Genomic DNA, 27,178 nt, shown 5'->3' with positions numbered 1-27,178 from the left:
GTTATTCCAAGTTATTTGTAACATTTTCACGCATGCGTATTGAATAACAGATTGTTTCCATCATTAACCGAGTAGAGCATGCGCATTCAATAAAAGAATGTCTGATATCAATTACTATGCGCTTTAAAACGCATGCATGGCGTTCACTAGCTGTCAGCGCCATTTTTATCTGCACAAGGTGGCAGGTAAACACAGTGAGTATCCGCGATTTAATTTAATTTCTTTGTAATTGTTTGAGAATATAAGTTATATATAATATAAAAATCCTTTTATTTGCAGTATATACCGATAGACCCCTGAAGAAGCTGACAGCAAGGCAAAACGGGGCCCGTAGGGTTAACGGCTGCAAGATACAACGAAGAGTTGTAACGGCACACAAACAGAAAGCAAAAGATAAGTGCCAATTACTTAGTTTCAATGTTCGTTGTTATTTTTAAATATCAGCACAGGTATACAGCACTTTATTGTTTTGCACAGCATATAGCACCTTAAAAAAATCTCTCACAGCTCGATGAAAGATATCCTGTTCCTGCAAGTACTGATTTAAATACCTTGAATTATCAGTGCAGGCCTCTGAGAGCTTAGGAGCATTCTCTGACGATTAGGTCAGCTTAGTCCTATTTTTGAATGCTTTATTGACGTGGAGGACTTTATCCATTGATTATAATTCAGTGTTTTTCCCTTTCCTGAAGCCATGTTGACTGGCTCTCATCAGGTCGTGTGTATCAAAATGCCGGACTATGTTATCTTTAATCAGTGCTTCAACCATCTTTCCAGGGACAGATGTAAGACTCACAGGTCTGTAGTTGCCCGGTTCTCCTCTTGATCCTTTTTTGAAAATTGGCGTGGCATTTGCTATCTTCCAGTTGTCCGGTATCTGTCCAGTTCTAATTGACAGGTTGGCAAGTTTTTGCAATAGTTCTCCGATTTCAACCTTCAGTTCTTTTAAGATTCTCAGGCTAAGTCGCAGGACAAACCCTGCCCAATCTCTACCCCAGACCCCACCCCCATAATAATACTAATTATAACATCATTTTTTCCATTCATTTTTCATATACTGTATATACACACAATATAATCTTATTAGCACATAATGGTAATGGTTAACCAGTAGCATACTAAGGGGGAGGGAGGTCCGCCCCGGGTGCCAGCCCTGAGGGGGGTGCTCCCAGCCTTGCCGTTCAGTCCCCCCACCCCCGAAGGACCGCTCGCCCCCCTGGCCTCCCTGCACCACCTATGAAGCAGCCCGCAGCGGGATCGCGATGTCGGCGATCCCTGAGCTGCTTCGGCGCTGCTTCCTGCGCCGCGGTACCGCCCCTCCCCTCCTCTGATGTCAGAGAAGGGGCGGGACTGCGGCGGAGGAAGCAGCTCCGAAGCAGCGAAGGGATCACTGACATCGCGATCCCGCTGCGAGCTGTTTCAGGTGGTGCAGGGAGGTCAGGGGGCCGAGCGGTCCTTCAGGGGTGGGGGAGGGGGACTGAACTCAAGGCCGGGAGCACCCCCTCAGGGCCTGATTCAGGTGGTGCAGGGAGGCCAGGGGGGTGAGCGGTCCTTCGGGGTGGGGTGGGGCAGGCAGGCAGGCCTTCAAGGGGGAGGGAGGGGTGACAGGCAGTCAGGCCTTCAAGGGGGGGGACAAGCAGGCCTTCAAAGGGGAGACAGGCAGGCAGGCCTTCAAAGGGGGGGAAAGGCCTTCAAGGGGGGGGGGGTCAGGCAGGCAGGCAGGCTTTCAAGGGAGGGACAGGCCTTCAAGGGGGGGGGACAGGCAGGCAGGATTTCAAGGGTGGGATAGTCCTTCAAGGGGATCAGGCAGGCAGGCCTTCAGTGGAAGGACAGGCCGTCAAGGGGGGATAGGCTTTCAAGGGGATCAGGCAGGCAGGCCTTCAGGGGGGGACAGGCAGGCAGGCCTTCAAGGGGGGTGAAGGCCTTCGGGGGGAGTGCAGGCCTTCAGGGGTGGGATGCAGACCTTTAAGGGGGGGCAGGCCTTCAGGGAGGGAGGCCCTGGTGTAGAAATACACGGAGGGAATGAGGGGGTTCAAAGAGACGTGCATATGCCTGACTTTGGGTGGGAAGAAATAATGGGTCTGAAAATAGAGAAGAGGGAGATATGATGGATCATAGTTTTTAGAGAGGGAAGGAACAGAAAGGGAGAGAAGTTGGACACAAGGGATGGTGTGGAGGGGGGGATAGAGATACTGGATAGGAGGGTAGTTGGGAAAAGAAAGGGAGAGATGGTGGACCCTGGGGTGGTGGGGAAGGAGGGAGAGATGCTGGATGAAAGGGTAGTTAAGAAAAGATAGATCTGTGGAGGGAGACGAAAAAAGGATAGATGCCAGACCTCCTGGGGAGGGAAGGGAAACGGGGAGGACAGAGATGGCAGATGGATGGTTAGCATGCAGAAAGAAGGAAGAAGGAGACCCTGGCAAGCAAGTTATCAGAAGACAACCAGAGCCTTGGACCAACAAGATTTGAAAAATAACCAGACAACAAAAGGTAGAAACACTAATTTTATTTTCTGTTTTGTGATTACAATATGTCAGATTTGAAATGTGTATCCTGCCAGAGCTGGTGTTAGACTGCAAATGTGAGCTAGGATTTAACAGAGAGGAAAAGTCCTTTTTGTTTCTTTATTTTATTTACACCACAGCGCCAGTTTGGTTAGGAGAAGCCAAAGGGGGGTGAAAAAGCTATAAAATAAACCCACCAGGATGTTTTTAAAAAAACAAACACCCAATTGGGCAGGAAAGTTGAATAGAAAAACCAATTCAATAGGCTGAATTGAATCAAAAAAAATTTTTTTTCTTGAATTGGGCGCCACTAGTTTGCACTACTGTCTTAGTCTTTAGGATCTGGGATTGAAGAGAGATGGCATCCTCAGTACTTTATAATGCAAGTGAAATGAGGATTTGATCAGACTTTTGAAGGGTCTGCAGAAGAAAAATATTGTATAGGCCGGGGACATGAGACAGCAGGAAACGGGAACTTTTCTTCCTTCTATTTTTGTGAATGGCAAGGCTGAGGATGTCAGAGAGTTCAATTAAAATATGTGCTTTATAAGAAAATATAATAATGTGTTTTATAAAGTTTATAAGCATTGCTGGCCTACCCGTTGAGGTGTTCCTAATGGTGGTGGTGGTAGCAGCAGCGTGTCAATGTGTTGAGAGGAAGAGGTGGTCTGGGAAATTCTGCTGAGCAAACTCTGGGCCCATTTCCACCCCCCATTTAGTCCACTCTACTCAACTGGTTCACACACTGAGTGGGTCTTTGGGTGTTGTGACTGGGTAGTTGTTTTGGGATCTCTTCTAGTGGTTTGCCAGTATCTCCTTGTGGTCCAAGGAAGGAAACTTTGTTAACCTTAGCATTGACCTTCAGAATATGTTTGTAACAGTGCTGCTTGTGTGGCATTAGACTATGCAGTGATCGAAAGAAAAAAAACAGATCTTTGCACATTTTTGCACTATTTGGTGGGTGTATGAAGAGATTCATATTTCCTGCACAGCTAAGTCCTTGTGAAGTTACCTTTTCTTTCTGTATTTGACATCTAGCAAGGTCTCTGTTTGGAAGGAAAGAACTAAGCTTAAAAATGAAGTGGCCAGAAGTTATGGTAAAAGCAGATAGCATTTCCCTGATCTTACAAGGGAGACACAGAAGCGTCGCCGTGAATTTCTTCTTTTGAAACCTGGGGTTACTTCTCTGGGGGCAACTTTTTATTTGAGATATCCATGTAAATGTATAGTGTGTTACCGTTCTGTTAAATATGTATTCTTTGAACCATCTCAATTGACAACTTTTGTAGCTATGTCTCGACTGGATGGAGGATCATCTTGAACCCTAATATAATTAAGAAACCTCATTTTTCAGTGCTTCTGCTTTGAACATCTTGCAAAATAATTTCCCTAATTTTAATTTTTCGCTAATTTAAAATCTTGGATCCTTTAGGAGGACTTGAGCTTAAATAGTTAATAATGTTTTCTTATTGGATGTTAAATTACCTCATGATTATTTTGTTATTATGACTATTGCTTTCTGTACAAGTGCTTAGCTTGATTTAAATTGAAAATTAATAAAGAAATAAAATAATAATAAAAAAAAGCAGATAGCATTGCTGATTTTAAGAAAGGTTTGGACAAATTCCTGGAGGAAAAGTCCATAGTCTGTTATTAAGACATGGGGGAAGTGTCTGCTTGCCCTGGATCGGTGGCATGGAATGTTGCTACTCTTTGGGTTTTGACTAGGTACTAGTTACCTGGATTGGTTACCATGAGAATGGGCTACTGGGCATGATGGACCATTGGTCTGACCCAGTTAGGCTATTCTTATGTTATGTTCTCATCTGTGGGGGCCTTTGTTTTCACTTCTTATTTTAATGTATTTTTTTTCTGGGAACTTATCAGTGTTTTTTAGAATGGGAACAAAAATGGAAGAGAATTAATGTGTGTGGAATGGGGGGGGGGGGGTTTACTAATTCTTCAGCTAAATAATTAAATCCACTTCAACCAGACATAGGAGAACTCACGCACCATTCACACACCCTCCAAGCAAAATCGTCAAAAGAAAAAAAACTGTTCGACAACCTCCTAACACTCGACCCCCAACTCTACAACCTGTTGACCTCGACCACAGACTACAAAACCTTCAAAAAAGAAATAAAAACCTTTCTATTCAAAAACACATAAAACCGAACTAACACAATCAAAACTGTCCCAAGCATCACCTGCAACTACTCCATATGTACTTCTGATGTCATGACAAATCAGACATAATTTATGTTATGTTTGGATTAATGGTTACATATATAAGGTTCAATAAAAGAAAATTTTCAGTGCCTGTTTCTATTATGACCATTTATTTTTCATGGTTATTGCAAAAAATATTTTTTTACATGGGGGGGGTGTCAAAAAATGATGGGCCCCGGGTGCCACATACCCTAGGTACGCCACTGTGGTTAACCACAAAATTAAACTACACAAAGTACACTATGCTTCTCAACATTCATTCCTACCAGAACACAGATAACCCCTATGTAAATAAGGGACCAAAAACTAAAAGTGCTAATATATTTAAAAAAACAGATTCAAGATTCTACATGCAGTACAACCCCAAGAGAAAAAGAAACAAATGTATCTCTTCCTGAGCAGTGCAAAAGATAGACAGCAGATTAAAATGCTCAAAACTAACACAATTCAAACACTAACTTGAAAATAAAATCATTCCCCCTACCTTTGTCTCCCTTCTTCCATGCTGTGCCTCCCTCCTGTGGGTGTCTAACCTTTTATGTGGCCCGTGGTCCGATGCCCCCAGTGTTACCTTGTGGCTGGCTCCCTTCTTCTCACAGCCATAGTGTGCAGCGGTCCTCATGTGTCCTGCACCTAAACCGGAAGCCTTCTCTCTGACATCGCCACGTCAGGGAATGCTTCTGGATGAGGTGTGGGACGCGCGAGGAGCCGCTGCACGCGGCTATGTGCACACTATGGCTGTGAGGAGGAGGGAGCCTGCCACAAGGTAACACTGGGGGCATCAGACCATCACCCGCATAAAATGATCTGTCGGGCCGGATTTGGCCCATGGGCCTTGAGTTTTCCACCTGTGGTCTAGAATGTCTCACCTATTGCACTGGAAAAGGAGATTATGTACTTACCTGGTAAGATCTATTCCAGTAGATACCATATTTTTCGCTCCATAAGATGCACTTTTTTCACCCCCAAAAAGGGGATAGAAAAGTAAGTGCATCTTATGAAGCAAATATACCAACCCCCCCCCCCCCCTTGTCGGTACCTTTACATTGTGCTGGTCGGTGGACGTCTGCCTGCTGATTACGTCGGGTCCAGTGACACACAAGCGCGGTAATGCCTGGGCCCGCGTAACTTCCTAATTGTGGTGTTCACTGGTGCTTCGCTGGACTACTGCCTGCTAATTGCTGGTATGTCGGGGCCAGCGGTGTATAAGCGCACTGCTGCATGGGCACACACCACTTCCTGAATGGCTGCTGTCAGTCCCGCAAGAACTGCCGGCTGCCATTCAGGAAGTGGCACGCCCCCACGCAGCAGTGCGCTTGTCCGCCACAGGCTCCGACATACCGGCAATGAGCAGGCAACAGTCCAGCGAAGCACCAGCGAACACCATAATTAGGAAGGTACGCTGGCCCAGGCATTACCGCGCTTCTGTGTCACTGGACCCGAAATAATTGGCAGGCATCCGTCTACCGACCAGCACAATGTAAAGATACCGTGGGGTGGGGGGGTGGGGGGGATGGAATTTGAAAGACCAAAAGAACAGAAATTGCAGGAATAACATGTGAATAATTGAACTGCCAGAATCTATAACAGACAAAGATTTGATGGCATTCTATGATACTGCATGATCAGTTTAACTTAGTGGGCTATAATGGTAAAATCTTGAGTGATAGAGCAAATTGCCCAGGCCCTGCACCAGCGGAGGAGGGAATGAGCCCTCACAGTTATTGTGTGGGCTCTGAATAAACGCCAATAAAAGTCAAATTTAGGGGAATTACATAGGACAAGAACTCATGGAAATTCATGGCCACAAACTGCAGCTCTGAAGAATTCTCAGCACAAATAACATAACATAAATTTTTATTTATATACCGCAAAAGGCTTTCGGTTCTGTGCGGTTTACAAAAGGTGCTAGAGGGCTGGGACGGAATTTAAAGGTGCCGGGTATATATTAGAATTTGATTCAGAATGGTTTTTTTTTCTTGTTTTCCTTCTCTAAATCTGGGGTACATCTTATGGAGCGAAAAATATGCCCTGTCCTTACTGTGTCTGCTTTCAGTTTCCTTGTCTCATTTCAGTCTCCTTCGCTGTTACCAACTTGTTTAGTGAAGACCGGTCAGCCCTTAGGGGCTGGGAGGTCTTTGTACATATGTTCACCCTGTTTTGGGAGTAGTTCCTGTGCTCTTTTGAAGCCTCTGTTGGTGGTTGCTGTTTAGTTGTTTTGAGCAGAACAATGTTTAGCCTGTCGTTATAGGTGCCTCTACTTCACAGATATGTGTCCTTTCATGCTTGGGTACTGACTGATGGGAGGAGCTAAACTAGCCTGTGAAGTACGCTAGAAGTGGAGTGGGAAACCTGGAATGGTCCTCTTCTGCAGTCCATGCGGGTAAAGGGAAATAACCCTATGATAGAATCTCTCGCCTACCAGGGTAAGTACATAATCTCTTTTTATGGATCGCTAAAAGCGATCACTTTTTTTAGTGCATCGGGAAGTGATGTTAGAGCATCAATCACTCTACTAGTTTACATGACATTTTAATATTAATAAGCTTATTTGCATGATTGGATTGGGGAATGAGCGATAGTGCAGAAAACTACATGGTGAGCCGTTTTCTACATCAGGTCGGCAAATGTGATAGTTGTTAAAGTTGTCAAAACAGGTTTAGCGATGATTGTTGGCTTTAATGTGGTGATTTGTATGTTCTTGTGTTCACATGAATCAGTTAGGCAAGCATCTAGTACTCAAGGGAACTTAGAAAGATCAGCTCTGTGGCATTACTGCTTTGATGTGTAGTTTCATAATATTATGTTTGTTATTTTAGAAAATAATAGTAGACCTTACACCGACTTTTAATTTTACCTCAGCTCATTTATATATTCCAAACACATATCATAAACAAAAGGACAAATAAATTTTCTTACAGAGCAGAGAGAAATAGTTTAACTGGAGTACAAAATCAATATTTTTCCAGTAAAGTCATTGAACAAGAGAGGATATTGTACAGTCAGCATCTGGATGTTTGGTTCTTTAAACAATTTTTGGAAAGTTAACCGTTCTTTAGATGAATCCTTGTTAAACTAGGTCTTTCCAGTGACTTTCTTCAGCATGTTTCAAAGAACATTCTCTGTAGCTGGATAAACAAAAATATCTGTTTCACATAACATGAAGCATCAGAGCACTGTAGAATATATTCATTACATGTCTCTACACTAGTGTTTATAGCATTTTAACCAAGGGAACAAAATGTAAGTTGGCTTATTTTGTGAGCTTCCCTTGGCATTCTGTGCACATTAGGTCTGGGTGAATAGGCAAAGATTAGACTAAGAAATCCTCCACCCTTTTGCCTTCCTTCTTAAAGATGTTTTCAATTCAATGAATATGCATCGTAATCGGAGGGGGGATGGGGGTTTGGGGAGTCACCGGGGCAAGAGGGCTTGGGCTCCTTCTTGCCCCGATCTAGTCGGGGAACGTCGGGGTGCCGCGCGGCAGGAGGGCTTGGGTTCCCTCCTGCCCTGATCGTTGTCAGGGGGAAGGGTAGATCTTGGCAGGGGAGATGAGCCATCTCTCCTGCCGCGATCATTGCTGTAGAGGGTAGGCAGGTTGCTGGGGCCGCTGAGCTAATCACAGCAGCCGCGATCAACTCAGCGGCCACTTTTTGGCACTTGTACCTGTTTTGACTTGGTCTAAGTCAAAACGTATAAGTGCCGACTAGGCAACCTGCCTAAAGTTTTGGTTATACCTGCTGCACACCTAGGTCTAGGTCGGCCCACCTTCCGCCCTTTCCCCTCCTCTAAAAATGCCTCTTTTCGCTCTATGCATTTAGAGGCAGGGGAAAGGCCTAAGCTGGTTTTAGATACATCTAAAACCAGCTTTCATTATCAGGCTTTTTGATCGTCCAAGTACCCATTTAGGCCACTTTTTAGACGTGTTTTTTTGATTATGAGCCCCATATTGTTTTCTGTGATTGCTGAAAAATAAAATGCCTCATTATTGTTTGGGAAGAGTGAAGGGTTTTTGAACAATGAGTGTGCTGGTCCATAAAGTCGCATAAGGTCATAATTAATTTCAGTTTTGGACCTTGCCCATAGTACTAAAGCCTTCTATTAAACCTTATTCTGATTATTTGTTTATTTTTATTGACAATGACTTACTACAGAGATTTTGCTGGAAATGATGCAATTCTTTAGTTCAGATTTACAGAAAGATTAAGGTACAATTTGAGAGAATGAAAATGAAGGATGTTTTGTGTAGCAGTTCCTGTAATGAACCAAATATGTGAAATGCCAGGATATCAAAAGTTCACTATGCTGACATTAGAGCATCTATTGTTGTTATTGCAGGAGCGAAGTTGTGGAATAGCCTTTCTGATCATTTGCATGCTAATAGATGGAATTTTAAAAAGCTTTTGAAGATCTATCTTTTGGCAACCACATTTTTGTTATCTGTATAATTTGGGAAACTGTATTATGCTGGATTGTTTGTGGCATTGCAGAGATTTCATTTTTGTGTGTGTATGTTGTGTTTGTATTTATGACTTATGATATGTATGATTATTTGTAAACCGCCTAGTTATAGGCGTTGTATAAATTTTTTAATTAAATAAACAAAAACAACATTTACAAGAGCAAACTGTTTATCTGTGTAGCTTATTGCAAACATACAGGCAGTTTTAATGCATAGATAAATCAGATCTACAGAATGGCTTCCTATCACCCTCATGCATTTGAGAGGCAAAAACCTGAGGGAATGGTACAGTTTAGGAGGTGAAGAACGTTTGTGCACAAAAGAGGAGCAGGTCTTTGGTGTGATAGTATGTGATGATCTTAAGATGGTCAAACAGGTTGAAAAGGCAATGGCGAAAGCTAGAAGGATGCTTGGATGCATAGGAAGAGGAATGTTATGAAAAAGGAGGTATTGATGCACCTGTATAAGACTCTGCTGAGATCTCATTTAGAATATTGTGTACAATTCTGGAGACCACACCTTGAAAATGATATAAAAAGTATGAGGAAGTCTACTAAAATGGTCTGTGGCCTGTGGTGAAGATAATGGGTATGCTGAGGAAGGTTAAGATGGCAGCAGTGTGGAAGCAACGTGTGTAACGCCTGAATGAACTAGCAGTTTTTCCTGTTCTCTCTTCAAGACATTCGAAACGCAAGGGTAGTGTCCAAGCCAACCCCATGTTCAGGTCTTCATTGCAAGTCGCTAATCTTGTAAGTACTGTTGACGATCTTGGGAAATCCGTTAAAACTATTAAATAAGAATTTGCTAAGGAAATTAAACAAGTGAAAGAAAGTGTGGTAGAAGTCCAGGCTGTAACTTATAACCTGGTTAATAAGAGATTGCTTTTGACTAGAAAAATGGAACAATTGGAAAATTACAATCGAAGGTTAAACATTCATCTTTTGAATCAATAAACCGTTGATATTATTTGCCTGCTAAAAGAAGCCACAGGAACTATTTATTTTTATTTATTCAATTTTCTCTACCATTCTCCCAGGGGAGCTCAGAACGGTTTACATGAATTTATTTAGATACTTGAGCATTTTTCCCTATCTGTCCTGGAAGGCTCACAATCTAATGTGTCTGGGGCAATGGGAGAATTAAGTGATTTGCCCAGGGTCACAAGGAGCAGTGTGGATTTGAACCCAGAACCTCAGAGTGCTGAGGCTGTAGCTTTAACCATTGCATCACACTCTCCCTATGCCAGAGATGCAGCAAAAAGAAGATGTTTCCCTAAAGGTTACCAAATTTTTGGAAACCACACTCTCTGAAAATATGGAAAGGGTAACTTTATTAATATCTTTTGTCTTTGAACAAGATTTGAATGCAGTTATGCACTAACTCTCAATCTATGTTCAATGGTAAAAAAGTATGGATGTTCCCTGACATCACTAGAACTACGCAGGAGCGGAGGAAATTATTTCTTATTATGCAAAATTAAACATTAACTCTTGGAGCAACATTTTTACTAGTTTTTCCTTGTAAATGTTTAGTAAAATTTTAGGGAGTTAAATATGTTTTTTTTTACACCAGATCAATTACGATCTTTTTTGGATTTGAAGAAACTGGCAATGGGGAAGGGTCAGAAAATTGTTGAAGATTAAGAGATCATTGCTATTAACAGTGGCGTACCTAGGGTATGTGGCACCCGGGGCCCATCATTTTTTGACACCCCCCCCCCCCATCTATATGAAAAATATGATTTTTAGTACCAATCTACATATCGCACCACAAGAGTGTACCTAGGAAAAGGCTGCATCTTAAACATTGCAGTGAGCACTAGAACACCAACACATACATTGTAAAACTAAACAAGCCAGATCCCGCACAGTCAATTGGTCCTGTAGTCAATGCCAACTGAAAACTATGTCTTTTTCAGAACACACAGAACAGAGATACACCCTCGCCCAAAATGGAATAATCACAAACTAAAAATAGAAATATGTAGACAAAAGTTAAACTGATCCGCCAAGAAACCAGACCCTGGATACAATGCAACACCACAAAAAACAGTAACACATGTCCTCTAATACAGTGCAAAATATAAAGACAGTAGATGTAAATTTGAAAAAACTGATACATAACAATCACCACTTTATAAATTAACAAATAAAAATAAAACAAATAATGAGAAATAAAAAAATACCATTTTATTGGACTAATCCCCGTAAGCTCGGTCCCCATCCCCGCAAACCACCTGATTCCATCCACACAAGCCTTGAATTGTTTATATTAAAGTATAAAAAGAAACAATATTCTGTACAATTGTCAATTTATAAATCAGCGTCTTCTCCCCACTCTCTTCCCCATTTCCCTTCAGCATCCTCAGCCCACTCTCTCTCCACTTTCCTTCAGCGCACGCACATAAAAACAAGCAAGTAATTTTATATCATTTTCATTCTATTCATAGAAATTAAAGTCTAGATAATGCCAGTCACATAACAAAACATGATTTTACAAAAATAATTCCCTGCAGTCAAGCCTGCAAGGATTACTAGATGTCTTTCAGCAGTTCCCCTCCCTCCCTCCCCCTTACCTTTGTGGCCAAGTCAAAATGATCTACCAACAATAAAATTTTAAAAACACAAAGCACGCTGTACGCAGAGAAAATGTTAATTATCATTTATATTCCGCGGGTTTTCAAAGAGGTCAAGGCAGATGACTTTATGCAATGTCACCTCAGTAACAACTATACAAAAATAGACAAATATTCCCCCTCCCTTTTTACTAAACTGCGATAGCGGTTTTTAGCGTAGGGAGCTGCGCTGAATGCCCCACGCTGCTCTCGACGCTCATAGGCTCCCTGCGCTAAAAAACTCTTGCGGTTTAGTAAAAGGGGGCCATAGTGCAAAATATAGACAGCAGATATAAATTTTCAAAACGGACACATTTTGACCACTAAGTTGAAAATAAAATCATTTTTCCTACTTTTTTGTCTGGTGATTTCATGAGTCTCTGGTCCTTCTTCTGGTCCTTCTTCTTTCTCTCTCCCCCTGGCTCCCCTCTTTATTTCTGCCTTTCTTTCTCTCTCCTCCTGGCCCCCCTCTTTATTTCTGCCTTTCTTTCTCTCCCCTTGGTCCCCCTCTTTCTTTCTGCCTTTCTTTCTCTCTCCCCCTGGCCCTCCTCTTTCTTTCTGCCTTTCTTTCTCTCCCCCTTGACCCCCTCTTTATTTCTGCCTTTCTTTCTCTCCCCTTGGTCCCCCTCTTTCTTTCTGCCTTTCTTTCTCTCTTCCCCGACCCCTCTTTATTTCTGCCTTTTTTTCTCTCTCCCCCTGCCCCCCTCTTTATTTTTTCCTTTCTTTCTCTCTCCCCCTAGCCCGCACAAAGCCATTGTGCCGATTTCTCCACTTCCACGATTCTTTCCCTACCCTCACCCCCAAGCCAGCAGCCGATTTCTCCCTGCTCCTTCCCCGATGTCCTGATGTCCTGAACTTCATCGGGCAGCAGCAGCATTCACAATTCACTGCTGTTGCCCGCTTCAGGCCTTCCTCTCTGTCGGGTCCTGTCTTCATGAAAACTGGAAGTAGGCAGGACCAGGCAGAGAACAAGGCCTGAAGCCGGCAACAGCAGCGAATTGTAAACGCTGCTGCTGCCCGAAGAAGGTAATGGAGCACCGAGGCAGTCCGCTTCTCCCCCCTCCCAGCCGAACCCCCGCTGACCCTCCTATCTCCCCCCCCCCCGTGAACCTTTCCGACCTTCCCAGCGAGAGCAGCAAACCTCCTTTGCGGCTTTCTCCTCCCTCTGCCGCGTTACTGATGACGTCATCAGTGATGCGGCAGAGGGAGGATAAAGCCGACGCTACTGGAGGGAGGTTTGCTGCTTTCGCTGGGAGGGTCGGAAAGGTTCACTTGGGGGAGGAGAGATAGGATGGTCAGCGGGGTTTCGGCTGGGAGGGGGGAGAAGCGGTCTGCCTTGGTGCTCCAAGGCCTGGCGCCATTACCTTTTTTGATAATGGCGCCGATGCTGCTTTCGCTGGGAGGGTAGGAGCGCGATAGGGACCGGGCCAGCTGTGCACCCCCCCCCTAAGGCGGCACCCGGGATGGACCTCCCCCTTGCCCCCCTTGGTACGCTACTGCCCTGGGGAAACAGCCTGCAACAAGATCGCGCGATGCCAGAGATTTTTGCCTGCTTCGGCTGTTTCCTCCGCCGCGGTCCCGCCCCTCCTCTGACATCAGAGGAGGGGCAGGACCGTGGCGAAGGAAACAGTCGAAGCAGGCAAAGATCTCTGGCATCGTGATCTTGCTGCAGGCTGTTTCCAGACGCGACACCCGGCGCAGGGGGGGAACTGGACCGGACCGGGAGCACCCCCTCAGGGCTTGGTACCCGGGGCGGACCGCCCCCTCCCCCCCCTTGGTACGCCACTGGCTATTAAGCCTGTTTCTTGCTGACTTTGTTTTCCTCTTTCAGTGTCTCTTTACTCTAACATACCCTCCTCCTCCATAGTATGGTCTGAGGAAGATGATTCATTTTTCTGTTTTGTAGTTTAGCATTATTGCTGAATTTTCTAGTTTATGTTTTCTTTCTGGTTTTCTTGTACAAGAGAATTCTTGATAATATTTGAAATTCAATAAAACAAACAAACAAAAAAAAACCAATGAGCATACTTTGGAGGAAAGGGGGGAGATATGGTAGAGACATTTAAATAAAAAATTGCACAGAATGCTACCAGCCATTTAAATATCTACAGGGTATAAATATGCATGAAAGAGTTAAGAGGTGATTAGGCTCAGGAGTAATCTAAGGAAATACTTTTTTTACAGAAAGTATGGTAGATGCATGGAATAGTCTCCCAGTAGGGGTGGTGGAAACAAAGAATATGTCTGAATTCAAGAAAGTGTAGGACAGGCGTGAGATCTCTTGGATAGAGAATGATGTGTGGAAAAAATTTGTCCCCGTCCCTGCGAACTCTCTGATCCCATCCGCACAAGCCTTGAATAGTTATGATTTTATATTGAAATCATTTTATTAAAAGTAATTAGAAACAATATTCTGTACAACTGTCATTTTATAAATCACAATTACAGATAAAGGATCAACAAAACCCATCTCCCCTCATAATATCCCCTCCACTATCAGAAAAACTAAATGCTACATAGAAAATTCATCCTAAAGAATACATTGGTCACACACATAGGAGACAAATGCCAAATACATAATAGCTGGCCAAAAATAATAAACATACACCAAAATCCCAAAAAAACACACATTTAATATAGTACAACATCAAAGAAATAGAAAGATCCATTTCCTCATATACTGTGCAAAATATAAAGATCACATATGCCAGGGATGGTGTTAGGTGAAGGAATGCAATTAGGGCAACTGCCCCCTGGCTAGAGAAAACCCTAAGCCTGCTGGAAACTAAAGAAGGTCCAATCCCAAATTTCTGCCCTGAGCCCTATCCATGTCTAACACCAGCACTGACAGGATAAACATTTCAATTCTCATATTTTCTAAGCACAAAATAGAAAATAATTTTTTTTTCCTACATTTTGTTGTCTGGTCATTTTATTTTTAAAGTTATGTTGGTCCCAGGCTCTGGTTTCTGTTTCCATCTGTCTTCTCTTAACTCACTCACCAGGGGCTCCTCATTTGACATTTCTTCTTCTCTGTGTTCACCATCCATCTTCCATCTTTCTATCTTTCCCTTCTCTGTGACCCTATAATTCCCTGTCCAGCATCTTCCCTGTGTCAATTTCCCTGTATTTGTCATCACTACTCTAAGTCCTGCATTACTCATCTCCCTTGTGATCCTAATCTCTCTCACATCTAGCACTTTCCCCTCTGTGTCCATATACCCTCTTCCATGTCTGGCATTTCCCCTCTCTGTCCATGTACTAATTCTATGCAGCATCTCCCTTTATGTCCTTGTCCCTACTCTCCATGCCATTATTTCCCCCTGTTTCCAATACCTCCCTGTGTCTCTCCCTCTTCCTTTATCAGCTTAGTATGGCATCTCTTTTTCCATTCTCTTCCCTTCAGCCCCTTCCCCAGCAGGTCTACCTTCCCTCCAACTACCCCCTTCCACAGGTGCAGCAACTCGCCTCCTTTAATTTCAGCTCCCCCTCCTGCAGGTCCTATAGCTCTCTCTCTTCCCTTCAATTCTAGCCTCTTCCTATGCCCTTCCCTCCAGCCCCAGTACCCCTCCTGTGCCCTTTCCTCCAGTCCCAGTGCCCCCTCCTGTGCCCTTTCCTCAAGCCCCAGCATAAAAAGAAAAGTAGGCTTCTACAAATTTACCCTCCACATGCTTGCTTTCCAACTATGCCAACAAAGTGCCTTCAACCTCTGCGATGCCTCTTTTCTATTTGTCTGGAGAGATGCACACTGGGCTGGATTTGGTAAATGATACCCAAAATAAAGCCCCCCCCCCCCAATAAACCAATTTCAATTGTGTCCAAAATTACTTCAATCTTAGTAGACATAACAATCAGGAGGAAAAGCCTCAAAAGCTCAATAATTGCACTATTATCATTCTTCTGCTCAATGTCTAACTTATAATCATCATCATCATCATAAAAATTAAAAACCTCCTGAAAAAATGTGTAGTCCTTCTTAATTTTACATCCAAAAATGTTTAACTTAGCTTATCATGTTTATATCAGCAGCAAACAAGTCTAATGCATTCTTCTCCACTTCTAATGCATTCTCCACTACTGTGGCCAACGTTTCACAGTACAGCTGCATCAGGGAAACTGGGCTCTAATACAAAAAGCTACCACTAATCTTTGAGTGCTCAACACTTCAAATTAAGTGTCATTAAGATCCAGTCTAAGCTAGTATTCTGTAAAGAGCGTTCTGTGTAGATCGCCCTTCACAGAATACTAGCATAGCATGCTTTCTATGCCTAAGTTACTCCTGCCAAAAGCCGATGTAAATCCTCACACCCAGCTGATGGCAGTTGGGTGTGCGAATACAAGTATTCTTTAAATTGGCATCTAATTTTTGAGAATGCCCCCCATGCTCCTCCCATGGCCACGCTCCCCCTTTTAGTTACACACTATGAAACAAGTGCACATTTTTAAAGAATAGGGCATAGGGCAGATCTGTGCATAAGTTCTAATTACTAGCATTCAATTGGCCAATTAGTTTATGCATGGATCTGGGATCCATGCTAAAAGTTGGATGTCCAACTTTGGATGACCTATAGAGAATCCAAGGGACTGTGAATGCTTATGTGTACTTCCAGATGATTGAAAATCTACATTATAGAATAGGGCTGATTTAAGCAAGTTGACGCCTGTAGAAAACATGGAAACATGTTAGAATATAGGAATATTGTTTTTTAATTTTGGAGACTGCTAAGAGATAAAGCCTTGCCCAGGACAATCTTATCCCCACTTCCCACTCGGTGATCCTGGCTGTATCTTGCTCAGGATATGAGAAGACTTGAAGCAGTTCAGAGGAAAGTGACAAAAATGATATGAGGTTTAAGAAGAGACTTAACAACCCCCCCCCCCCCTTTTACAAAATCATAGCATGGTTTTTGGCTACAGCTGCAGCGGTAACAGCTCTGATGCTCATAGAATTCCTATGAGTGTTGGAGCACTATAAAACATGCTATGGTTTTGTAAAAGGGGGATGGGGTTAGAGACCTAAATGTGTATACCCTAAAGAGGTACAGGAGAGAATGATGCAGCTGTTTAAATACATGAAATATATAAAGAAATATTTTCTAGAGATGGGGAAGAAGTAGAACTAGAGGACATGAAATGAAGTTAAAGGGAAATATATGAATAGGAATAACATCAGGATGTACTTTATCACAGAGTGTGGTGGATTCCTAGAATACCCTCCTGGCAGAGATGGAATCAATCCAAAATTTAAATGGCCTTCACATTTTAAACAGGGCATAGAGGGGTGTAATCTGCATAGAGTGGCTGGTACAACTTTGGTCACCTCGTTGGACAGACTGCATGCTGGAAAAATTGGTGCATAGGTATTATCTTAAAAGCCAGCAGATGGCACCAGGAGCTTTGCTCTCATATTTACTAGGATTGCTGGGTGCAGCCCTAGAGTGCTGACAGACTACCACAGGTGGCGAAAGGGATGCTTCTGTGTCTGATCTTAAGACAGGAAAGAGGCGTCTTCCATGAAAGCAGCTGTCTTCCTCCTTCCCCTAGCCAAAAAGGCATGCAAATCTCACTTCAGTGCGGCTGGGCCAGCTCTCTTTCCCAAATGAAAACACCATTCTGAAGGAGGAAGGGAAATTGATGTGCTTCCACAGGGGGCTGAATAAAGCAGAATGAGTTCTTCTGATGACAAGGAATAGAAGGAGTCTGCTGAGAAGGACAGGCTGCTATTGGTAGCCCCAGGCCTGGAAATCCTGCAAAATCACTTCTAAGCCCCAGCAATGGACTAGCTCTGAGAACGGGTAGGTCTGTTAATCACAGAAAAAAAAATGAAAAGATGTCTTGCATCAGCTGGTACTGTGCTAGCTATTTTTGCCTTCTTTTTAATAAATCATCAATTGTGCATGAGAACATTTAGAGGCTAAGAGCATGTGTAAGAGATGCAGTAAAAACCTGCAAAACGTTCACTAGTTGTCATATCCATGAGATTGGAAAAAAATACAATACAATTGTTTAGACAATGCCTGGAGTCAATTTAAGGGGTTGCAGTCAAGAAAAGATAATATGTTGTATTACATTTTGCATTGCTGAGGGAGAGAGGGGAGTCTTCTAATGTGCTGAGCCTGGCCCTTTTGCTATGGATTTTGCTGGATGATTTTATATTATTTTTAATCGAAGGCTGCATACTCCAAGAGTGCCTGATGCTAGGTTTCTTTTGGCAACCTATTTGTATGCTTGCAGGGAAGTGATGGTGGGTGGCAGGAATCGGTTTAGAAATAAACTTGCATTTGAAGGTTACATTGTTGAGTTACTACATAGCCAATGGCACCAGTGAGCAAGTCATTTGCCAGAGATCAGGCTATTTCGGGCTGTTTAATTGAAAAAGACCAATTGTAGCACTGGATTCTTAGCCTTACAATAAAATTCTACTCAACTGTCATGTGATAAATTTAAAAGCAATGAAGCTGCTGATAAGGTTTACCACAAACACATTTTTAATAAGGTTGGGGAAGTTTGAATTTTTTCATAGAAAAAAATTATTCATAGACAAGGAGATTATAATGGGAAGCTAGCTGAAGGTTTAAAGGAAGTAATAGTAAATGCCCCATTACTGAGAGGGTGATAGATTCCTGGAATGCTCATAAACCACTGTCTGAAATGGCAGTGATGATCACAACCATAGACATCACTGAGCTCAAATATCCTTTGTATGGACAGGGTACAGTGGTAAGGGCAGATTGTGGAAGAGAGGGGGAGGACAATTAATAATAACAGGGACGATTAACGATGTTGTTTAGACATATCTATGTTATTTGTGATAATTGGAGGGAAACAAGATTTTATATATGTGGTATGGAAATCGCATAGTTGTACATGGTATATAAATTTTTTAATAAATAAATAAGAAAAGGAGGAATGGCCCAAGTATTTTCCCAGCAATATGAAATGTCAGAGGACCAAAAGAGGAAGAATACAAGCCAATGGGCAGAAAGTGGTAGTCTGGTTGTTTTAGGCTTTCAAAAGGAATGGCTTTCAAAAGGAATGGTTAAACCTTAATGTCAGTGGTCTGGCTGCATCAGATTTTCAAGATGGTTGAGGTGAGCTGCATGGATTGACTGTGATTGTCATCATAACACATGTGGTGGCAGAAACAGGGTTAAGAAGTCAGGGAGATGACACATAGGGGAGGGGGAAGCAGGTATTGACATGTATGTTTATTTACTGTTGCAGTTCAGAAATAGGGTGGTCTAACATGCTGTTGTTTGTCCATTCTTTTATGTATGTTTTTATTGTGAATTGCTTATGTATTAAGTGGATTATAAATATTTTAAATAAAATAAAAATATGTTTTAGCATATATCAAAAGATTGGAAATGTTTCCCTAGGCCAGTAGGAGGCTATACTGTTCTCCCCTCTTTCACTGAGCAGGATGTGGTTAATTGTTCTTTTTTTGGGCCCAGCAGAATTATGTTTTCCCTTCACTGTCTCTTCTTGTTCTGGGCCCAGTGGGACAGTGATTCTTTCCATGCTGTCCTGGAAATGACACTGCCGATGTTCTCTGTACCTCACTGGGGACATTTGACTGTCTTCTCCTTTGGGGCCAGAAGTGACACAGAGAGCAGGAGAATGAGGGAAAGTGGTGTATGCTATACATGCCCAGCACGAATAGTCATCCCCATATCGTGCATGCTGATTCATGTTCTGCCAGCCTAAAGGCTGGAAGAAATTCCCACCACTGTATTGCTCCCAGTAAGAGGAGGAAAGACAAGGACTGGTGGCTTTCTGCTGGCAGGGGATGGTTGCAGAGAAAAATTTGACATGGGAATGATGGAAAAACTAAGTGGAAGAAGTGATGGGGTTTCTGCCATTTTTGGGAATGTTTATCTTTTTATAAGAGGCATTTTATTTATATTTCTAGTTCTCTGGATTTGCTCTCCATACAGTGTAGGCTATTGGGGCTTCCATTTCAGTTTTTGTCTCCACTTTTGTAAACTGTAGTCAGCTATTCTATATTGGGTGAAGGTATGATTGTGTTTTGTGTGTATGTGATTAAGGTGATATATTTCACTAGTGCATAGAAATCTGTAGCAGTGTTATTTATTGTGATTTCCCAGTAGAATATGCATTGGTGTTGCTGTTGTGAATCTTTGGATTTGGTGGTGTTATGGTATGACAGGTTTGCTACACATGTACCTTTTTTTTGGCTGGGGGAGTAATTATTTCATAATGTGCCCTGGCAGTATAGGCAGTTTGTGCTGCTGAGATGAAAGCAGCAGTGGAAGAGCTTTTGGTATGATGAGCTATAGGGGAAAATGTCCTACCTCTGCTCAATGTTCACATTTAGCCCCATGATGGTCCTGTGTGTAGTATAGCATGATCAAAAAACAGCAAGAGAATATATTTATCCAAGGTGATGCTTATAAATCACTGTTGTACTAATCACCTTTGTTTTACTTTAAACTCTGATTACAACACAAGCTGATGTGGTTAAGTGAACACTCAGACCCGCAGCTGAGGTCCGGTGAAACCAGTTCACGGAGCAGCTGTTAAGGACACCATCATTGTTGTTCACAGTCTCCTCCACCAAACAAAGACTAAATAACAGCACATAAACTTGAAGAAAATAAAATAATAAATTTAACAGCGACTTAACTTTGAATGGTGTGGATGGTACACATAACTGCTCCGGGCTCCTCCGTTTATACACAATACCGACCCCCCAACCTAGGTTTCACCCGCTGGCTTCTTCAGGAGGGGTACGGCACAAACACTCCATACTGCACACACACGCACTGCTGACAAGAGGCATAGCATGACAATGTTAAGTCCATTTTCCTGAGTCCATGCTCTTCCATTGTCACTTATTTTTAGTACTTTCAATAAAAATTCCATCTGATTGAGTTCTTTTAAAATTTTATTTCCCACTTTACTTGCTTTTTTCTGATTTTGTCATGAGACTTTTGTTTTTCTTTTTGTTCCTGTGCTCTGTATATCATGCATATCAGCATCATCCTTAAGTGCTAGAAAAGCAGAAGAGAAGACAACTGGGTAGGACTGGAGTGGTCAATTGGGCCTTATTTGCCATGATTTTCTGTTATTAAAGCCCTCTCATGGTCAGTTTACCAAGGTACAACACAGACTATCAAACTGCAAGTTCCAAAATTTCTTAGCATTAGACTAGACTAGATTAGACTAGATGTTTAAACAGGAGGCAAAAGGCTGTCCTCATTTCACACAGAAAAATAGAACTACTATAACAGGAGCAACTGAATTAGGTATATATTTGCATCACAGACTGGAATTACAGTTGTATAAATAGTTATTATAGGAAAGGAGACAAGTCACATGTACCGTATTTTTCGCACCTGACCATAAGACGCACCCTAGAATTAGAGGAGGAAAACAAGAAAAAAAACATTCTGAACTAAATTGTGTACTAATATATATCAGGCTCTGCACCCAGCCCCCCTCACTCCCTGCCAGGCTCTGTACTCTGTTGTTTGCTGGGGGAGGAGTTAAAGAAAGGTATAAATTTCTCTAAAACTGCCCTCCATTGGGGGTGGACCATGGTATAAAGCAAATCAAAGGATGTTGAAGTGAGTGTGTTTTTAGATGGCTCTTGTTAACAAGTAAACTGTGCACAACGTGCGTCTTTCATGCCCGCGGTGCTCCCTCTGGGTCATGCTCCAGCAGAGTTTTCAGAGCACCAGACCATCCTCTGGCGAAAGAAAAAGCCACTGTGCCAAACAGAAAAAGAAAAATCCCGAGCCATGATGAAGAGACAGTTCTGCGAGAGACTCAGTGGATCCCCTGACAGGCAACTGCCGCCTATCGCTCACATCCCTTTCCACTCCTGACTGGGTAGCGGGAAGAAGTGGGGCTGACTGATTTTGCCCTACTGCAAACAGTGAATTGTAGCTCTAATCTTCAAATATCAAGAATTTGGATTCTAGGCATAAAAGCGGGAGTAGGGAGAGGGAACAACAATTACAATCCTGATTACTGCTCAGATTGGATAAAAACCATGCTGGTCTTTATCTGCTGCCTAGGATAGAGAAAAAACCAAGGACAAGAGCACTCTTCCAATGACACAGAGTGAAGCTGCAAACCTAGAAACAAGATCTTATAGTTCAGGTGGAAAGCTTTTGTCTTGGCTAGGAAGAAATAAGACTTGAATAACAAGTACAGTAGTCCCTTGAATCAAACAAGCACACCTGATGCAAGCGCACTTCGACTCACAACCCCACCCTCTCAGAGCTGGCAGCACCACCTGCAGTTTCTGGTTCAGCAACGGTAGATTCGTTATTTCTTCAAACATTTGATTTTCATCATGTGCTATTTTTTTTTCTGGAACGAACTCCCTGAAAGGTGCAAGTAGAACAGTCGCTTCTTGTTTTCCTTAAGTCTGGAAGGGAAAGGAACCCCTTGCATAGCTGTGAAACGTCAGCTGCTGAGCTTGTGACTAGACGTCCCCGGCACCATGCTGGCAAGTTCATGTATGCGACAAGGAAGAGCATCTGTGAGCCACTCTGGATTCTCATTGACAGGGATTGCTGTAGCGGCGGTACAACAGCTTGCCCACTCTCAGCTTCCCTGCAGGGCTGCAATGTGGATACATTGGACTTGGAAGGGAATCGGGTCACGTGCGGGAGGCACAAGTCATGGCTACTGCAGCTGATGGCACCACGTGACTAAGCTGACACAGGGAGGCTCGCAGTGGCTCTTGGGCAGCACTCGCTCGCTGGGAAGCGTGGGCGGGGAAGTGATGGGGATGAAAGGAAGGAAGAGAGAAAGAGGCAGAGTCGTTGTCTAGTATATTCGCTCCATAAGATGCTCCCTTATTTCCACCCACTTTTTTGGGGGAAAAAAGTGCATCTTATGGAGCGAAAAATACGGTAAGTAACATGCTTTAGCTATGACGTCTTTCAGCATTTATTTAAAATGAAAATGACTTCTCCATTCTGGATGGGTAAGTGGATAGGTGTAAATGAGGGGGAGGCAGGAGATTTGATGTAATTCTGAACACATGGGTAACTGTCTGAGCTCCATGGTAGATTCTAATAGTATTCCTAAATTCTATAAACAAGGAAGAAAACACTAAGGCCAGATTCACTAAAGATAGCGACTCAATTGCTGTTGGCCGATTCTCTTGCCAATTTTCAAACAGCGATTGATTCACTATCAAGTTTGCATGCAAATGATTTGCACGGAGGTGCAAATCATTTGCATGCAAACTCACCGACTCAATCGCTCAGTGAGTGATTAAGTCGGTGAACAGCCCTGACAGTAGTGACAGGAGAATCAGCCTTCTGTCACTGCTGCCAGGGCTTCTGCTTTTTTTTTTTAATGGTATAGATGTTCTGCGCGACTAAAACACACACCATCTGTCCCATTAAAAAAAGCCGACCATCGCCCGCCCGCCCCCCGAGCGACTGTTCCCCTGCCTGCCCGCTTGCTCGCCCACTCCCATGAAAAAACTGGTAGTAGGGATGCCCACTCCCTCCTGCCATCAGCCCACTCCCCCCCACGCCGAACTTAGATATGGCAGGATGGATGCCCACTCCCTCCTGCCCACAAATACCTCCCTGAGGCGCCTGAGCTAATCAGGGACTTCCTTAGGGAGGAGCCAAAGGAAGTCCCTGATTGGCCATTGTTTTGACCAATCAAGAGACTTCCTTAGGCTCCTCCCTAAGGAAGTCCTTGATTGGTTTAGATGCCTCAGGCCCCTCCCTTGGGTGAAGCCAATCAGGGCCTTAGGCCTCTCACCATTTATCACATGATGCACCGGGGAGAGGCCTAAGGCCTGCATTTAGCAGGAGGAGGCTGGAGGTGCAGGAAGGTCTAACTGGACACCCCTCCTGCTCCCAACGTAAAGGTACGGGGAGGAGGCCGACAGCAGGAAGGAGTGGGCATCCATCCTGCCAGGTTTTTTTTTTAGGGGGGAGGTATTTGTTGACAGGAGGGAGTGGGCATCCTCTTGCCATTTTCTTCAGGGTGGAGGGGGATGGCCTTCATGGCAGGAGGGAGTGGGCATCCCTCCTGCTATCTTTTTGGGGTTTGGGTGGGTTACCGCAATTGTCGGGGGATGGGGGCACACAATTGTCATTGGGGAGGGCATGTGGCGGAGGTGGGTGATTTTTTTCCTTTTTTGGGGAGGGGACAGATATTTTGCATGTATAATACACACAAAATAGTGCCATTAAAAACAAAGAAAACAACCCGGCAGACCTGTCGGTAACACAGTTACTGACAGGTCTACAGCAATCAGGTTTTAGGATCGTAAAACCGATGCAAAATAGCCAAACAAATGTTAGTGAATCAATCAGTTGGCTATTTTGCATGGGGTTTTACAAATTTGCATGGCCAGAACGGAAAATGGGCAATCGAGGGGGAAAACATGCGGTGGGCCATTTTGTGAATTGGATCAGTTAGCAGCGATCATCGCTAAACCTGTGAAAACAGGTTTAGCGACAATCGCTGACTTTACTGAATCGGGGTCTAAACCGGGAAACAGCTGAACACACTGATGGACATATTAAAAGGGCTTGTTTTCCTAACTTTAAGAGTTAGAGGGGACTCTATCAAGCAACGTTAGGGCTTAACATGCTTTTCATATCTATAGGTTTTTACTGGCAGATTTTATAAAAGCTGCCTATAGATAGGTGCCTAGATCAGCTCACTTAGTCGATCTAGGTGCCTAACTTAATTATTTAAAAAGCTTAATAGGCACCGATAACAAGCAGTTAGCACCTCATAATTGGCTTAAATTAAAATTAAGTGGATGGTAGGACTCTGGATCAGTAGGCACTTACCACTTTCAGGTAGGCGCCTAGTCCAAAGTGCCTACCAGAAGTAGGCATAATTAGAGGCAGATTGAGGATGTGTTTGACATGTAGGCACTTGTGTTGCACTTACGCGTACCCTATTTATGCCAGGGTTTATTTACCTAAATACCAGCACCTAAGATTTGAACACCTTCTAGCACCTAAGTTCATTTTAGGCACCCAACTTAAGATTGACATGCGCTATGCACTGTGTTCCTCGGTGCCTATGTTTTAGGCATCGTTCATAGAATCGGGCCCTGAGTATTTAATGTGCGCTAATTCCCTTAATGCGCATTAAGGTGCATTAAACCCTAATACTGCTTGATGAATTCCCCCCTAAGGCTCCTAAATTAGCTTCTTTGAAAATGTGTTAGGGCTGAGGGTCTAAATTTATGCTAAAAATTTCACTGAGCTCATAAATTTAGAGGTTTAACAATGGATGGCAACAGGGGCAGATATTTTTACAAGAGGTTTGAGAGTTTAGCATTTATTTTTAGCACTACACATCTAAATTAGGCAAATGAATGTAAGGCTTATATTTAGCAGCATACCATTTAAGTTCAAGGGAAAGTTATCAACATAGATTACCATTACAATGGTTATTTTATGCAATGAGACCTAGTTGCTAATAACCTAGTTTAACTATAAAATAACTTATCTTAATGATAACCAAGTTGACAACTTTTCTCTACATTGTCTGCTGAAAATTCTCCTACATTTTGGTGATAAGTTATCATGTGGGTGGCCATTAAGATATGCAATTTATTATTAACCCACTTTATTAGTAACTAGGAGGAATATTTTAGTCTGAGTTTGGACATTTGGGGAAAGATGTCCAAAAATCCAGTAGAGAAAATGCCTATTTTTGAAACTGCAAGGCATCTGTCTTTTTTTATTATTATTTTTACAAAAAAATGATCTGCTAGATGTTTTGAGCTAGCAAGATGTTTATCTTTTATGAACATTTTTAAAAAATAGGACATCCAGATAAAATATGTCCAAAGCAAACCATTTGCATATTGGAGGGGGCCGGCAGAGTGGTGGGGCACCTTAAAGGGCCCTGCTGTGAACTTCACAGAAAGGGTGCTAGGTATACATCTCCCCATAACATATGGTGAACCCTCCAAAACTTCCCCAATACCTACTACACTTCTCCCTCTGTATTCACGGTTTCAGCAATCGCAGTTTCAATTATTTGCGTTTATCTTGGTGGCTCCTCCCCCAAATTAGGACAGCTTACATAGAGAAATTGCTGATTCCCACACTTTCTTCACCATGTTTTGCCTCTCCTTCAGGAACAGGCCAGGTCTCCCACCATATTATTCACGGTTTCACCATATTCATGATGGTTTTTAATAGAAAACAGCGAATAACATATGAAAAAGTTATTTGCGGTTTATCTGAATTTGCGGTTCTGTTAATCCCCTATCACAGCAAATACGAAGGAAGAAGTGTATACCCACCTGCCTACCACCCAAATAGTCCTTATGGCTGCAAGTGTTACCTATATGGCAGTACAGTAGGATTTTGGTGGGCTCACACTTTCTTTTTTTTTTTTTCAATAAGTTTTTATTATAATTTGAATAATACATTATCCATTAATAACAGGAAAAAAAAGAGAAATCTACAGTCAAAGTACATAATTTCATCATACATAAATCCTTTTTTAAGCCCACATAATTGGGGGGCAGGGTACTAATACAACAAGAAAAAGTAAAGAAAAGATAAAGGATAGATTCTCAGCTCACCAAGAACAAGGAAAAAGTAAAATAGAGATAAAAGAAAACATTTTTAAACTCGACCTTCGCGAACCTTATATCAATCCTTACTTATAGGGATACATGCCTCCTCAAAGATCTTAGGGATGAAACAATACAATAAATAAATAAATATTATTATTTTTGCTCACGTGCAACTAAAAATTGTTGCAATTGAATGGGATCCCAGAAAACATATTCAACATCATGTAACTTAGCTAAGCATTTATAGGGAAATTTTAAATAAAAAGACGCCTCTAGAGCCAAAACTCTAAGCTTTAACATCAAAAATTATTTCCTTTGAAATTGAGTAGCTCTAGAAACGTCAGGATAAATCCTAACTAAGTCACCACAAAATTTGGTTAACCTATTTTTAAAGTAAAGTTTCACTTTCTACCATAAATGTAGTGGTTAGAGTGGGATATGGGCCAGGGACCCCTCACTATGGTTCACTACTCCTTCCACCAGGATATTCCAGACACCTGTTTGCTGGTCTACTAGGATTTCCCATATCACGTGCTGCTGTTATAGAGACAAGTATGTACTTTTTCATTCAGATTTTTGGGGGTGGGAAGGGGTCAGTGACCACTGGGGAAGTGTGGGGAGGTCATGCCTTCATCCCTTCAGTGGTCTTCTGGTAAGTTTGTGTTCCTTTTTGACTCTTATTTGTTTTTAAAATAGGTCTAGCTCTAAATATCTAAATGATGTCCTGGACGTCTTGGTACGAAAAATGTGCAAGTCCTAAACCTGTCCATAATACACCTCCAACTTGCCCCCCTTGAACTTTGGGAGCA

General features: G+C 42.7%; 1 protein-coding gene across 7 annotated transcripts in view; it reads left to right on the top strand.

The window, feature by feature from the left end:
* Window positions 1–27,178, top strand: part of CDC42EP3 (CDC42 effector protein 3) — a 172,864-nt gene that overhangs the window by 67,395 nt on the left and 78,291 nt on the right. For 2 of the 7 annotated variants that reach the window (XM_033937775.1, XM_033937773.1), the window contains exon 1: window positions 17,353–17,604. The exons of 4 other annotated variants lie outside the window; for them this stretch is intronic. The gene's annotated coding sequence lies outside the window, so the exon portion shown is untranslated. Of the gene's footprint in view, window positions 1–7,001; window positions 7,160–17,352; window positions 17,605–27,178 lie in introns of those variants that run through there. One more of the 7 variants, XM_033937771.1, reaches the window with a different exon arrangement.

The sequence above is a fragment of the Geotrypetes seraphini genome, chromosome 3, assembly GCF_902459505.1.
Source record: "Geotrypetes seraphini chromosome 3, aGeoSer1.1, whole genome shotgun sequence".
Classification (NCBI taxonomy): Eukaryota; Metazoa; Chordata; class Amphibia; order Gymnophiona; family Dermophiidae; genus Geotrypetes; species Geotrypetes seraphini.
This window is presented reverse-complemented; position numbering and strand designations above follow the sequence as displayed.